Source organism: Schistocerca nitens, chromosome 5, assembly GCF_023898315.1.
Source record: "Schistocerca nitens isolate TAMUIC-IGC-003100 chromosome 5, iqSchNite1.1, whole genome shotgun sequence".
NCBI classification, from domain to species: domain Eukaryota; kingdom Metazoa; phylum Arthropoda; class Insecta; order Orthoptera; family Acrididae; genus Schistocerca; species Schistocerca nitens.
Genome location: NC_064618.1, coordinates 332,889,754 through 332,904,754, shown reverse-complemented (window position 1 = coordinate 332,904,754; position 15,001 = coordinate 332,889,754).

The following is a 15,001-nucleotide window of genomic DNA, read 5'->3' as shown; positions in this document are numbered from 1 at the left end:
AGTGTCTCACGATCCGGTAGCACGTGCACGCTTCCAGCGGTCCCGACCTGGCGTAGCGCCATGGATACTTGCGCGCTGCTCCGTGCCCACTGACTGATTCAATCCAACACGCAGACATCATTAAAATAACTGCTCCGGCAAAAACACACAAGCTACACACGGTTGCGCGAAAACACTTCCACAAACAACTCGAACAATACTAAAACAGTCACTGTGGAATAAGGACGAACCACAAGTCGACACACACAGAGAACTCTGAAGCGGTCGGCGACCAAATACACGTCGTCCGATGAGACGACCGACCGAACGACCACTCAAGTCATGTGTGTCGGCAACGGTCCGGCAAGTCATGGCTGTCCGAACCTCACTGCTGCTCTGTCCCGACTGACTGAGCTGCACACACACCACCATCACCCGGAAATACTAGTGGTCATACCAAAGATAGTACGACAGTGCTCTTTTCGATAAGCGCTGCTGTTGCCACTCACGGGTAGGCAAGCCAGCAACCTAGTGACGCCAGTAAATCGAATAAGAAACGCGACGGCAGTACTGCAAAGACATGATATCAAGTAATAAACGGTACGAACACGAACCATGCACGTCTGAAGCAAGGCAGCAACATCACAATGGAGGAATACAACAGCCAACAAGTCGCTGACAGGGGCGAAGCGTGGCATTGTTTGTAAGGTAGGCGGAGAATTACGAATTTTGTAGAAAGAAAATAAAAATATTTAAACAAGAACTTGTAAGACAAAAAGACTGCAAAAGTAACTTTGTTGCATTTTTCTATCAGGATTGCATGAAACTACTACAGAAATTGTTATACATAAATGCTTAAAAAGATTAAACTAGGACGTATTAATAAAAACGTAGCTCGTGGTAATCTTTTGTAAAGTAGTTCTATTTTCCTGTCCTTCTTCTGGACTTACACATCAACAACACGACATATGAACTACCGTCATTTGGTTGAAGGTTTCACAGTTCCCTGCTCTATAGCCAAAATTGCCAAGTTTGACAGTCTGTAATTTGTCTTTGTGTTGCGAAGATATGTTATAACACGCTTTAATGTGCCCATTCATGCTTACCTCGCTAGAAGCGGTGTTCACTGGAACTGCAAGACCCAAAGATAATAAAATTGGAAATTTGTGATAAGTTCCTATGGGCCCAAACTGCTGAAGTCATCGGTCTCTAAGCTTACACTATATTTAATCTAACTTAAACTATCCTATGCTAAGAACAACACACACATCCTTGCCCGAGGAAGAACTTGAATCTCCGACGGGGGAAGCTGCGCGAACCGTGGCAAAGCGCCTTAGGCTGCGAGGCTACCCCACGCGCCAAGGACACTAATTCCACACATTAAGAGAATACATATTTCAATCTATTCTTTATAATGTACTAACGGGCATCCACAGGATGTATATGTTTATCGTCAATGCTGCAACTAAACATAAGTTGTCCTTTCAGTATCTCTCTGTCAAATGATACATGACACTGAATATTGTATATGTATTTTGAAGTACACATTAACTACAGAATGATAATTGCAATATTATTTGAAATGTATTATGTATTCTGTAAAAGTTCGTTATTAAATGCCGTGCCAACGTCATAGACTGATTATAATGTTACCCAGAAACTGAGTATTAGGTGAAAGCGCACACTTAGGACATATAGTCAATGAGGCGAGTACTGGCGGAACTGCGCATGGGTGAGAGAGAGAGAGAGAGAGAGAGAGAGAGAGAGAGGGAGAGAGAGAGAGAGAGAGAGAGACAAAGAGAGAGAAAGAGAAGGCAAAACACGGCGGATCTCGGGTGGCAGACAGAAATGCAGTCTATATTTGTAGGTAGTTGCGAGTCACTCTGCAAGATTAATTGGCCGTAGTGTATTGTCTGCTAATTGTGACGATTCAAAATGTGTAGGTATGATATTACTGGCAAGAAAAAGCAATCTTTTGGTCGAAGGAAGTACAAGAAATGAAAACAGGCTCATCACTTTGTGGAATAATGGAGCATTATCGGCAGCTAGGTACGATTTCGCACCTGCATCAGTAAAACTGTAAGATCGAACTACTACCGACTATTACTGTGTAAAAGACAGACCAATTTTTTCCACTACTTGTGCCTGGGATGTACAATATAGCCGTGAATTAAAACCCACTTTTCGAAGTCAGTACTACGTTGAAAAGAGTCGTAATTCAACTGTCCTGTATTTCTAGTGTTCTACTATGACTGATGATGTAACTGATACGTGAGGTTGTTTTATGTTCCAACAAAGCGTAAATGTTGCTTTTCAGTGTAATACTTCTTACTCTTTTGAAGTAAGTAACACTTTAATAGTATCTTAATAATAATAATAACAATAATAATAACAATAAAAGCTTTGAAAAATTTCCGTTATCTTCTTTTGTACTTCTTATTACGAGACGTAGTGAATTTATTCAAAGCTTTCGCTATTGTGATGATGATTATTATTACTATCATTATTATTAAGGTACTATTAGAGCGTTACTTACTTCAGAATAGTGTGAAGTACTGTACTCAAAAGCAACATTTTCACTTCGTGGGAACATAAAAGATCATCACGTATCATTTACTTTATCAGGCATAGTATAACACTCGGAATACAGGACTACTGGATTAGGACTCTTTCCTGTGAAATATGAATGCCTTCTTGTTATATGATTTTGAAATAAAAACTTAAAGTATGGGTTACTTATTCCCCACCATGCCCGGCTGCCGGGTAGGAGATGCGAAGCAGCGATGTCCGTTAGGGAACTGCTGAATGACTTATCATTCCACTCGGGGATGCATCCACCTGCTGGCGAGAAATAGAAATTAATCAAATGCCAACTCTTAAAAATCGTATCGTATCAACCTGGTAGAATGGCAGTCCGCCCTGCGAAAGAAATTGGTTTACTGCTCATGCTCCCAACGATCAGACCGGATTAAAATCAGTTTGCACGAATTATTTTGGAATGTTTTGGATACGCACAGCCTTAAAGCCTTAATGGACGATTTGCCACTGAAGATAAAATGCATGAATGTTAAATTTCACTTATCACAGCAACTGTTAAATACAGTCACCTAGATACAGTAAGAATTGACCATGCTCTTTCAGAGGCAACATTCCTGTCAGCTTTATAACGAGGAGGTTGAGTGATATAGATGTATAATGAAGAGACTTATTTCGACTATCTGCTCCTTAGCGAGGTAAGAGTTAGCTTTTCGAGGCCACGACGAATCTGAGATGTCAGTAAATAAAGGAAATTATTTTGAAATTTGGGATTTCTTGGTAGAAGAAACACCATACTTGAAAGATCATTTAGCTTCCGATGTAGTGTTTAAGGACACGTCTTCTCAGACGCAAAGCGAACTAATTACTGGTATTAATGGTGTTGTTAAAGAACGAATTTCAAGTGATATTGAAAATAGTCCTTTCATATTAGTTCAAGTCGTTGAAACAACGAATGTCTCAACTACAAGTCAAATGAGTGCAGTTTTTTCACTACACGAATAACGCACCTGGAGAAATGCAAGAGAAATTCGTTGGATTTTATGACGTATCCGAACACCGGAGTGAACAAGGCATAGCTACAAGGTTTGTTGCACATGCTAAGCAGCTGGAATATTAGTAAAACCAAATTAGTATCGCAAACAAACTGCGGCTGCAGTGCAATGGGAGGGGAAATTTCCGAAACAAGCATATTCTCATGCTCTCTTTATCCTCTGCCACGTACATCAGTTAAACACAGTCCTCCTCTCTGTTTGTAAGAAAAAAAAGTCTCAAGTTAAGGTTTTTGTGGCACAAATGTACGAATTTCACGCACTTTTAGCCGTTTCTGTGAAAGACGTGAATTTGTGAGGGAAAGGAAATTTAAACTACCAAGTCCTTGTGAAACAACATGGAATATTCATTCATGCGCTCCACAAACCATTATTTTTTGCTATATAACCTGAAAGCAGCGTTTAATGATGTGATAAACAACGATAGTTGGGATGATAGTCTATTTCCATCAAATAATGGGACGCTAATATATTTGATGATCAAACTTTTCTTTTTCTAATGCAGCTATTCAATTCGACCTTCCAACATACAAGTATCTTGTTTGATATCTTGCAAATTAAAGATATGAGATGCTGTAAGTTCGAAATTGAAGACACTACTAAGGCTGCTGAAAGAATAAGATGTGAGGAATTGATTCTGAAATACGTAGTGGAAGCTAAGAGCCTTATATATTCAACAAGAGTATTAATAATTAAATTTGACAAAACGGAAATAATTATTCAGAAATTACAAAGGGCAGCAATCGAAATATTTGACACTGCAATAGTAAAAAAGGGAACTAGATTTAAAAACTTTCAAGAAATAGCTTCTACAAAACTTGAAAATAGGACAAAGTTTTCAGTTTATAGCAGGCCATATAATTTCCCGACACCTGAGTTTTACAGAATACATTTCAAATATTATTGCAGTTATCGTTGTATAGTTATTATGTTCTTCAGACTATATATATACAATATTCAATACCATGAGTCAAAATTTATAATGATGATAGTAATACATGGAATAACAGTATTATGATCTGGGCTTCAGGTATGCCTTCGAGGCTAACCAAACAGTGTTGGTGCTGCACCCTGGAGTTCAGTATTCTGCCGTCAGTGATTGACTGTGTTGGTGGACGTTGTTGCGTAAGACGGTTCCACAGCCGAGTATATGATGAGGACCAGCATTTACTCCAAGTCACCCAGCAAGAGGGAGTATAAACGCTCCAAACCCCGCATGTAGCATCATTAGTTCAGGGTCGTGCGTTCGACCAAATCTTTTCTCCTGTTGTAAGTATGCCAACATATCTTGACGTCTACCATCCCAGTAATAACAGCCCTTCAAACAAGAAATTGACCTGTTTTTGAGCTTGTAAGAGTCACCTCTGTCAAGTCAAGCAGAGAAAACAACCTGTCCTGTTTCCATAGTTTGCTTCATATAAGGCCAAATTCCCTACCTCGGGTTAAAAGCTATGTCCTATCACTGGAGTAATGTTGAATTTCGTTGATGTACAAGAATCGTTGGTCTGTGCAGTTGTCTGAGAAATGACAATTCAAATTCTGAAGGTGGCAGGGGTAAAATACAAGGAGCAAAAGGCTATTTACAAGTTGTACAGAAACCAGATGGCAGTTATAAGAGTCGAGGGGCATGAAAGGGAAGCAGTGGTTGGGAAAGGAGTGAGACAGGGTTGTAGCCTCTCCCCGATATTATTCAATCTGTATATTGAGCAAGCAGTAAAGGAAACAAAAGAAAAATTCGGAGTAGGCATTAAAATTCATGGAGAAGAAGTAAAAACTTTGAGGTTCGCCGATGACATTGTAATTCTGTCAGAGACAGCAAAGGACTTGGAAGAGCAGTTGAACGGAATGGACAGTGTCTTGAAATGAGGATATAAGATGAACATCAACAAAAGCAAAACGAGGATAATTGAATGTAGTCAAATTAAATAGGGTGATGCTGAGGGGATTAGATTAGGAAATGAGACACTTAAAGTAGTAAAGGAGTTTTGCTATTTAGGGAGTAAAATAACTGATGATGGTCGAAGTAGAGAGGATATAAAATGTAGACTGGCAATGGCAAGGAAATCGTTTCTGAAGAAGAGAAATTTGTTAACATCTAGTATAGATGTGTCAGGAAGTCGTTTCTGAAAGTATTTGTATGGAGTGTAGCCATGTATGGAAGTGAAACATGGACGATAACCAGTTTGGACAAGAAGAGAATAGAAGCTTTCGAAATGTGGTGCTACAGAAGAATGCTGAAGATAAGGTGGGTAGATCACGTAACTAATGAGGAGGTATTGAATAGGATTGGGGAGAAGAGAAGTTTGTGGCACAACTTGACTACAAGAAGGGCTCGGTTGGTTGGACATGTTTTGAGGCATCAAGGGATCACAAATTTAGCATTGGAGGGCAGCGTGGAGGGTAAAAATCGTAGAGGGAGATCAAGAGATCAATACACTAAGCAGATTCAGAAGGATGTAGGTTGCAGTAGGTACTGGGAGATGAAGAAGCTTGCACAGGATAGAGTAGCATGGAGAGCTGCATCAAACCAGTCTCAGGACTGAAGACCACAACAACAACAAACTTCCATACCGATACTAAAATCATTAAATACGAAAGTAATTCTGTTCATTGTTGTAAAAATGAAATGAACGTACGGCATTGTTGGCCGGAAGACCCCATTCGGGATGTTCGGCCGCCGAAATTGCAAGTCCTTTTTAGCTGACGCCAGTTCGGCGACTTGCGAGTCAATGATGATGAAATGATCATGAGAGACACACAACACCCAGTCATCTCGAGGCAGAGAAAATGCCGGACCCCGCCGTGAAGCAAACCCGGGACCCCCGAGAACGGTACCGCAAGACCACGAGCAGCGGACTTTGTCACTGTAAGTTTTCACGACTAAACCGCTGAAGAGATTTCGATGAAGTTGGGTACGCAGATAGCTTCAACCATAAGGAAGAAAGGATACATCAGAAAAAAATAGTATAATAAAAAGGAACCTTAACATGCTGAAGTAAGGAATGGAAGAGCTATTTTACATTAGTGAACAAAAACCACGTTACAAATTATAAAGTTTTTTGAATAATGTAAACGCTGAAATACCATAGAGCTACTTCAACAGGACAAAGCATAGATGCACAGTGCTGCCCAAGTCTCCCGGAACACACTTCTTGGTAGCAACGCTACGTGGGGCAGTGGGGAAGGGGGTAGGGGTGAAGGGAGGGGGCACACATCACGAACTTACCCGAACAGGCAGACACGTACGGGCCGATAGCGTTAATGTATACACAATAGCTTGTTTACTCACCAACACCTATCATCACTTTACAACACAGAATGTAAGTGGTAAAAACTGGGAAAATTTTATTCAAACCCATTCGCACATTCAAGTCATTCCAGAGACTGAGGCAGAATCAGGAAAGGAGCCAGCATGTCGCAAGTGGATCAGGTCGACGATATTGTCCGCCCAGTAAGGATATGGATTCAGCAGAAAGTAGATCGCAACAGGAAACCAAGTGAAGCGAGACAAACATATTGGTTAGCTCATGAGACATGCTACAAAAGACTTTATGTCTTTCATAGTTAGGGATCGACACTGTAGTTAACAGCCTGTTAAGTGAATTTCCCAGAATAAGAAGGATGCATTATTCGGTCGTTACGAACCGCACATTACGTCTTACCCTCAAGCTAACTCGCTTTAAATACTCCGGCTCTATAATCCTTGTCATGAGTTGATCATTGGGTTCGATGGCAGTCACAGTAATAGCACTTGATTCCATGTTTACGATACTGCTGTGAATCTATGTCCCAGACGCTCCAGCACAGTCTAGAGACTAACAGAAGATCAGAAGATGATCAACCGCATGCTGTGCGTCGCCTACTATTTACCAATGGAGAAGCTGAATGACTTCCGACAACAGTAACAGGGTGTCTTGGGATTCACATTCCTCATAAACACTCAGGCGCCTTTGGGTGTTGAAACCCACCACGGGCAGGGGAGATATCAGCTGACCACACGACGACCAACACCAGCTACCTGGAAGATAGGTCATCAAGGGTCATCGTAGAATTCGGAGTGGGACGGAGTTCACTCGAGCAGCCAGCGTGTAACGTGCGAGCCTGCTCGCCGGCAGCCACTGCAGCACCACTTTCGCTGACATCTTCTGATGGGCACGCAGCAGCTGAGCTGACTCGACGGACGTCAACTAGAATCCAACACACAACTGAACGAGCAACAGCCGACACTGATGCCGTAAAAAGACGACTTGTAAACGCGTGAATAAATAACTGAAGTCTAACAATATTTCACTACAATCGAAGACGCCTTACAGGTTCCCAACAACTACCCATGACTTCACGCAGAGATGCCTCTGCTTGATGGGGAAGGTGGAGATTGCGTAGGGAAAGTGGGGGGAGGGGGGGGGTGCGAGTAAATGACATGCAGCATCGTCAGTGCTGATATCTAAGCTTTACTTTCAAATGCGCTCAAGGCATGACTCTTGCCTCTGTATAACAGCAGTTATATAAAAATAACTTTCTTCCATAATCCTGTAAAATGTACAGCAACTGATAGAAAACTTTTTTCGATTATCCTATAAAATGTACAGAAAATAGTCCAATCATAAAATTTTAATGCTACTTTACTCAGGTACATATGTAGAATCTCAAAACACTGAATCCAAAGTCACCAAATTATGGACTAAAGCCCCTTTAAAATTATATAATTGTAGTGTTTCAATGTCTGTCATTGGCCTAATTATAAATATCGTTGCTGATTTATTTACTTCTTACAGTGGAACCTTTGAGTCTGACTTACAACTGAATATCCGCTTCTTGTAGAAACCGGGCAATACTAACATAGTCGAGGTTGAGCAATTCCTGCTCTGATCAAGGGCTGAAGAAACTTGCGGCATTGTCAGTCGTAGCGTGAAGAACCTAGTATCATATGGATGAGGTCTGCAATTTCAGTTTGGTGGTCTTCACAATTTGCAGATAGCTCAACTTTCATTTTATAAACATGTGAATGGGTAACAGCTGTGGCCCAGCCGGATGTGCGTTAGTTGTGGGACAACCTATGTGTCACCCCACTCTACATTGTTGCCATATTTATTCAAGACGGCGAATTCAAGATGGCGGCGATAGATATGGCCACGTTGAAATGACCTCATGGTGTGAAGTTCAAATTTTTTGGGAATATAGATCAATTGGGCTACCTCCACTAACCTAACCCCCTCCTCTCCCCCATCCCCTACCCCAGAAAACGGTGGGAAAATAGGTCAATTAAGCCACCTCCAATAACCTAAGTCATCTGACTTCCACCTCTTCCTAGGAATTGGCGAGAAAAGGACTCAGCATGTGATGGATAAGATGGAAGTAAGACTTTATTTAAACAATTTGAGGCAGTAGACCCATCCAGTGTGTCCAACTGATGTAAAACACAGTACTGCCCCAGAGGGCACTGTCGTCCCTCCCGTGACGTAATCCAAGAAGGCGGTCTGGGGGAAATACGATGAGAACGAATAGGAAACCTTAATACAGCCACGTCTTAGATTTCAACCAGTAGGACGGCACTATCTGGTAATGCAATTAAAGGGGATACAGGGCAGGCTCAGCAGCTCTGGAACCTCAGTCTTTCTCAGTCAGCCAGCAGCAGCAGAGGAAGAAGAACCATGAAGCGTAAACAACAATCGCAATTCATCACAGCCCTGCAGAACAGGAAGAAACGGAAAAGTAACAGCCGGCCGGTGGGGCCGAGTGGTTCTAGACCCTCCAGTCTGGAACCGCGCGACAACTACGGTCGCAGGTTCGAATCCTGCCTCGGGCATGGATGTGTGTGATGTCCTTAGGTTGGTTAGGTTTAAGTAGTTCTAAATTCTGGGGGACTGATGACCTCAGATGTTAAGTCCCATAGTGCTTAGAGCCAGTTGAACCCAGTGGAACGACACGTGTCTGAGGCTTGCATGCGAAAATAGAAATTGAAAATGCATCCAAGGGTGTTAAAGTGCTAGTTTGTGAGTTCGACTTTGACGAAATATGTCGTACAGAGCGCTACATGAATCAGCAGATGACTACAGATTATTATCCAACTCGCTCTCCCCCGGACATTCGCCTTACTGGTGTGACGCTATCTATTACAACAGTGTTTGATGACTGTGCACTATGTGTGAAATCGGGAGACAATTGTGTTTATCTAAGGCACGCCTCAGTTATGAACTTACACGATCTGGATACTGCGCTACGTCTTGCATTGGAGAGATTGAACCGTTGGTTGCTGAGCATAGATTCTGCATACAATGATACTTGTGCATAATGTACGTGTTGGTGATTTGAAGCAGTACCTTTATTTGCACATGAACGCTGAACCAAAAGAGAAACAGATTAAATGTGCATGTGAAAAACCCGAGTAGTGTGAGGCATCCATTGGATTGAGGGAGATACTCGTACGCACGGAATTTATTGCATATCAAAAAGCTTTGTTTGGGAAATACTGTACAGGTGCGAAGAAGAACATAAGGAAAGAGTCTGATGATTTTCTTGAAGTACTGCATCCTATGTATAACATTTAAATAAATAATGTATGTATATATAACCCCAAACCATGTGTGTGTTTTATTTCATACCTCTCTCATTATAGTTAAAATATTACACTTATTAATATCATTATTTTTCAATGCTACATCTACAATGATGCAGCAGCAGCCAATTACCCCCAAACATCACCTCACCATTTATTGACAAAATCAATGATATAAGTACTCTTGGTAAAATATATACAGTTGATTTCTCTGTGTAGCCAATATAGCTCAGTCGGTTAAGTGATGGATCTACAGTGGCTAAACATACTATTACCATCCTTTCAAGTGTACCTTTGTATATATACCAACTGCTTGTCAGTACCTGACGTCGTTAGTATCATGGTAGGGTGGTGAAACATCCTGATCACAAAGACGTTGTTGTCAGTGACTCGTCCTGTGAAGACGCAAAAGAAGACCTGAAGAAGAAGAATCGAATTCTTCTTCCTGATAATATACGAACAATTATTGTAGGTCAATCCGACTGTGGCAAAACTAATGTCCTCATGACACTGCTAACACACGTAGATGGAATCCAATTTGAACATGTTTGTGTATTCTCAAAAACAATGCTTCAGCCCAAGTATCAGTTATTACAGGAGACATTGCGTGGTGTAGATGGTGTTACATACACGATTTTCAGTGAAAGCGGTGATATCCCTCCACCTGTAAAAGCAAAGCCAAACACTGTCTTCATATTTAGCGATGTTGCTGTGGAAACCAATAACAAATTCGAAAATATTTCTGTTTCTGTTGTCGTATTGGTGCTGATGTATTTTATCTAAGTAAGACATATTCCAGAATCCTGAAACAAATGGTTAAGGATAATGCAAACCTCGTTATAGCTTTTAAATAAGACAATGTGAATTTAAAACACATTTACCAGGCTCATGTAGGAACTGACATTTCGTTCAGTGATTCTGTGAAGATATATGCTGATTGCTGGAATCATTCACAGTAGGCGTTTCTTGTTATTAACAAAACAAGAGAACTGAGTGATGGTAGGTACAGGCGAAACTTTCTAGAGTTTCTGCTTATATAGCCCGGTAAGAGAGCTAAGTACATCAGTGTACGCTGTCCCATCGACAAAATAGAGTGCATCTCTCGCTGTCAACACGAGAGAATGGGTGTACACAGACAGAACATTCGCCTGTACATAGATGCCAAAATTCAGGCTATTGTGCGTTAAGTTGTAGGTATGTGCAGGGAACTAGAGACGTAGTACCAGACTCTTCTGAGAATGGTCAATGCGTTAAATGCGTTAGTTAATGTAATCGGTAAGAAAGTAACAGTATTACCTGAAAAGGTCGAGGCAATTGAGTAGAAAATAAATGTAGAGTTCCTTGTTATTGATAAGGGGGAGCAGGCACATAGTAAGGGGAAGAAGAAGAATAGCGGATACATAAAGCCTCACGCTGCGGAGACGTCAGTATACACCGATATGTCAACGAAGCAGAAAGTGATTCATGCGTGGAAAGCGGTTCGAGAGAAATTACGGTTGCTAAGGTTAGGGCATACGGATCGTCAGCTGACATTAAGAGAGACCTTTAAGCCGGTTACTGAATCTCGCAGGCAGCTATCAGAAAAAACAAAACCACACGATAACTATGGTGTTGGCATTGACGAATTCTCCGTCACGCTCCTGGTCAGATAGATTGAATTTTCGGCGTTAGCAGAGGGAGACCGTACGTGTTAGTCATGCATCCTATAACTGTAACTGATGACACAATACAGATTGGTGATGAGCGGTTTGAGAGAACACCTGGCTTAATGAATCTTATTTTCCTAAGACCTGCCAAAAAAAAAAAAAACCGATTCAGTTAATGATAGGGAAATCTACTGTGAAATAACGCACTTGACTGATGTACATAAGATCGCAGAAAGCCTGAGCAACAACAAATATAGAACCATTATAAAACCAATACTTGATGGTGAAAACAACAACAACAGCAGTAGCTGCGGCGATGGTATTGACATTGAGCATAAAGCAGTGAACAATCGAATCCAGCAGTATATGACAACCAACGAGCTAATAGATTGACTACGGCTACTCATGGCATCAGCTGCTGCAGGTATTACAGCTCATTCGAATGAGGTTGTTTCAGTATTTTCTGAGATTAGAGAGAGAGGTATCATCGAATAAGAATGCAGACAGCTGTTTCAGAATTGCAAAAACCAGCACGCAGGACATACCCCAATAAGCATGTTAAGTTTAAAGGTTTGGATGACTTATGGCAAGCTGATCTTGTAGATATGACGGAATATTCAGATGAGAATAATGGATTCAAATGTATTTTAATGGTTACTGATACATAATCCAAATTTGCCTGGGCATTACCTGTTAAAACAAAACCGGGTAGAAATGTCGCAGATGTGTTTGAGCGTTTGCTACAGGCAGGGACGAATCGATGCCTAGACAACTTCCAAACCGATCACTGTGGAAAGTTTACAATAGGTATTTCAAGACGTGATGCAGCTGGACGGAATACATCACTACTCAACATACACTCATCTGAAAGCAAGTATCATGGAGTGTCTGAACAAAACAATTAAGGTGGAATGTGGATGCATTTTAACCTTCGCGGCTCATACACAGGGACAGATATCCTACCTGAAATAATTGATCAGTATAATCGAACCAAACATACTACAATAAAAATTAGACAAATCGACGTTCGTGATAATGGAGTGACTCATGGATACGATGTACTCTCGCATTAAAATGCTGGATCCACGCAGACAGAAATTTTATGTAGGTGATTCGTTACGTATCTCAAAACACAAGACAGAATTTGAGAAATCATATCTACCGAACTGGTGAACGGATATATTTACAGTTTCTAAGGTGAAAGGAATGAATCCAAGAAATTTTACATTGAAGGATAGTAAACGCGAAGAAATTTCAGGCTGCTTCTACACCGAGGAGTTGCAGAAAAGCTCGGAACCGGATGTATTTCTGGTGGAGGGAGTCATAAGACGTCAGGGAACTAAAGCACTAGTCAAATAGCTTGGTTTTCCTGCTGCATAGAACAGTCGGATTGATGCTAATGATTTGCTATATAATGGGGGCGCACTGTCCACAACCACCGCAGTAGCATAACATGTGTGCTAGGAGAAGCATTAGAGGGGGTGGTGGTATTCTAGGCAAACTGCCAGTGGAATTACACATTCGGAGGTATAACTACTGCGGACCTGGAACAAAACTTCAGAAACGCTTGGCACGAGGTGAAAAGGGGCTTCATCCGCTCGACGAAGCGTGTATGGAACATAACATTTCATATGCTGCAAATAATGAGCGATCGTCAGATTGCAGATAGGATCTTAGCTGATAAGGCTGAGGCCATACGGAGAAAAAAGGATTTTGGTATAGGTCAACGCATCAGAGCATTTGCAGTTGATAAAACCATGAAAGGAAAAATTAATTTGGGTTTAGGAGTGATGAATTTCAAGCGAGTTATGAATTCTGCACGTTGTGCATTAAACAAAGCGAGGGATAAGAGTGGGAAGCAGAGCTGTTTGAAGAACTGTATCCTGACAGCGATGTACGCAGCTAAAAACGCACTGAAGCACTGCATCAGCCGCAGATTTGCATAGTTTGGGAAATGTGTGGTGCTTCATAGATGATCCGGAGGATAGAACAGTTGCAGACTACAAGCAATTTACTGCATGCATACCTCTAGAAATGCTTATGGGCTACTTAGAGGACATGAAACAGAGTATTATGAACGCTAAACAGGAACTCATTCTGGCAGGGAGTGAGACAGATAATAACTCATACTTTCAGGGAGCTCAAGAAGAGAATGTGATCACAATCACGAAGATAATATGGAAAATGCCTCACATCAGTGTTTCAGACGAGGAGCATTTGAAGCTTATAAAAGTCCTCAATTCCAGTACACTTCTACCACTGAAATTTCGCTCTTGGGAGATTTTCGAGTGCCCAGTATTACCGACTGCCAGCAGGCAAACATAGACTGTCAAAACCTCTTCGCAGCTAGAGACAACTAGATTGATCATACTTGCATTTCAGGCTGATAGAAGAGGTAATATAGCAAATGATTCCACCGTGTTCGACAACTGCAACTTAACTAATACCAAAGTCTACCTCAATTCAGAATTCTACCCATATGACAATTTGATCTGCAGTGAAATCAGAATGTATACAGTCTAGCTTATGATATGTAGGCAAGGTTTCGTGCTTCTTACTATGAAATAGCCGAAGAAGAGGGAGGAGGGTGTCTACTCAGTCCACGTAAGTTCAAGGAGCTTTCATCGATCATTGTAATAGACTGCTCGAAACAGAACGAGATAATTAATTCAGGACCTATAGATGAGCAAATTGAATTATACTCTTTGACGAATTTCCTAGAACATATGCTCTAGTTCCACGTGACCGTGTGATCAACTACCGCCCACTCACCAGTGTTGTGCAGCGAGCTGTATAAATGAATAGGTGCTACCCCATACCTAGAGCATTTCACAATGACTACTCAAGGTGTGAACATCATTGCAGACGCTGAGGGTTTCTATGATGGTGAACACAGACAGTTCATATCTAAAGATGTTGCATTCGTAGCATTCACAGAAGATATGGGAATAATAGAGACGTTATCAGCAAACATTGCATCACCGAGGTCTTTCAAGAATGTGAAGTGTGCTAAGATGCGGAAGAGTGTAAAGTGGTTAGCACATTTCTACCATGAAATTCACTGGGATGATCCTGGCTTACCGTGTAAAGATATGGTGGCGATGTTTAAATTATTCAATCACATGGATACCATCACGTATGTGAAGAGGAAAGAGAAGATCTCATGGATACATCAAACCTTTAAGTTTGCTGCTATTCTAGACTTGGAATTCTATGGGTGCCCTTCCTTCCAT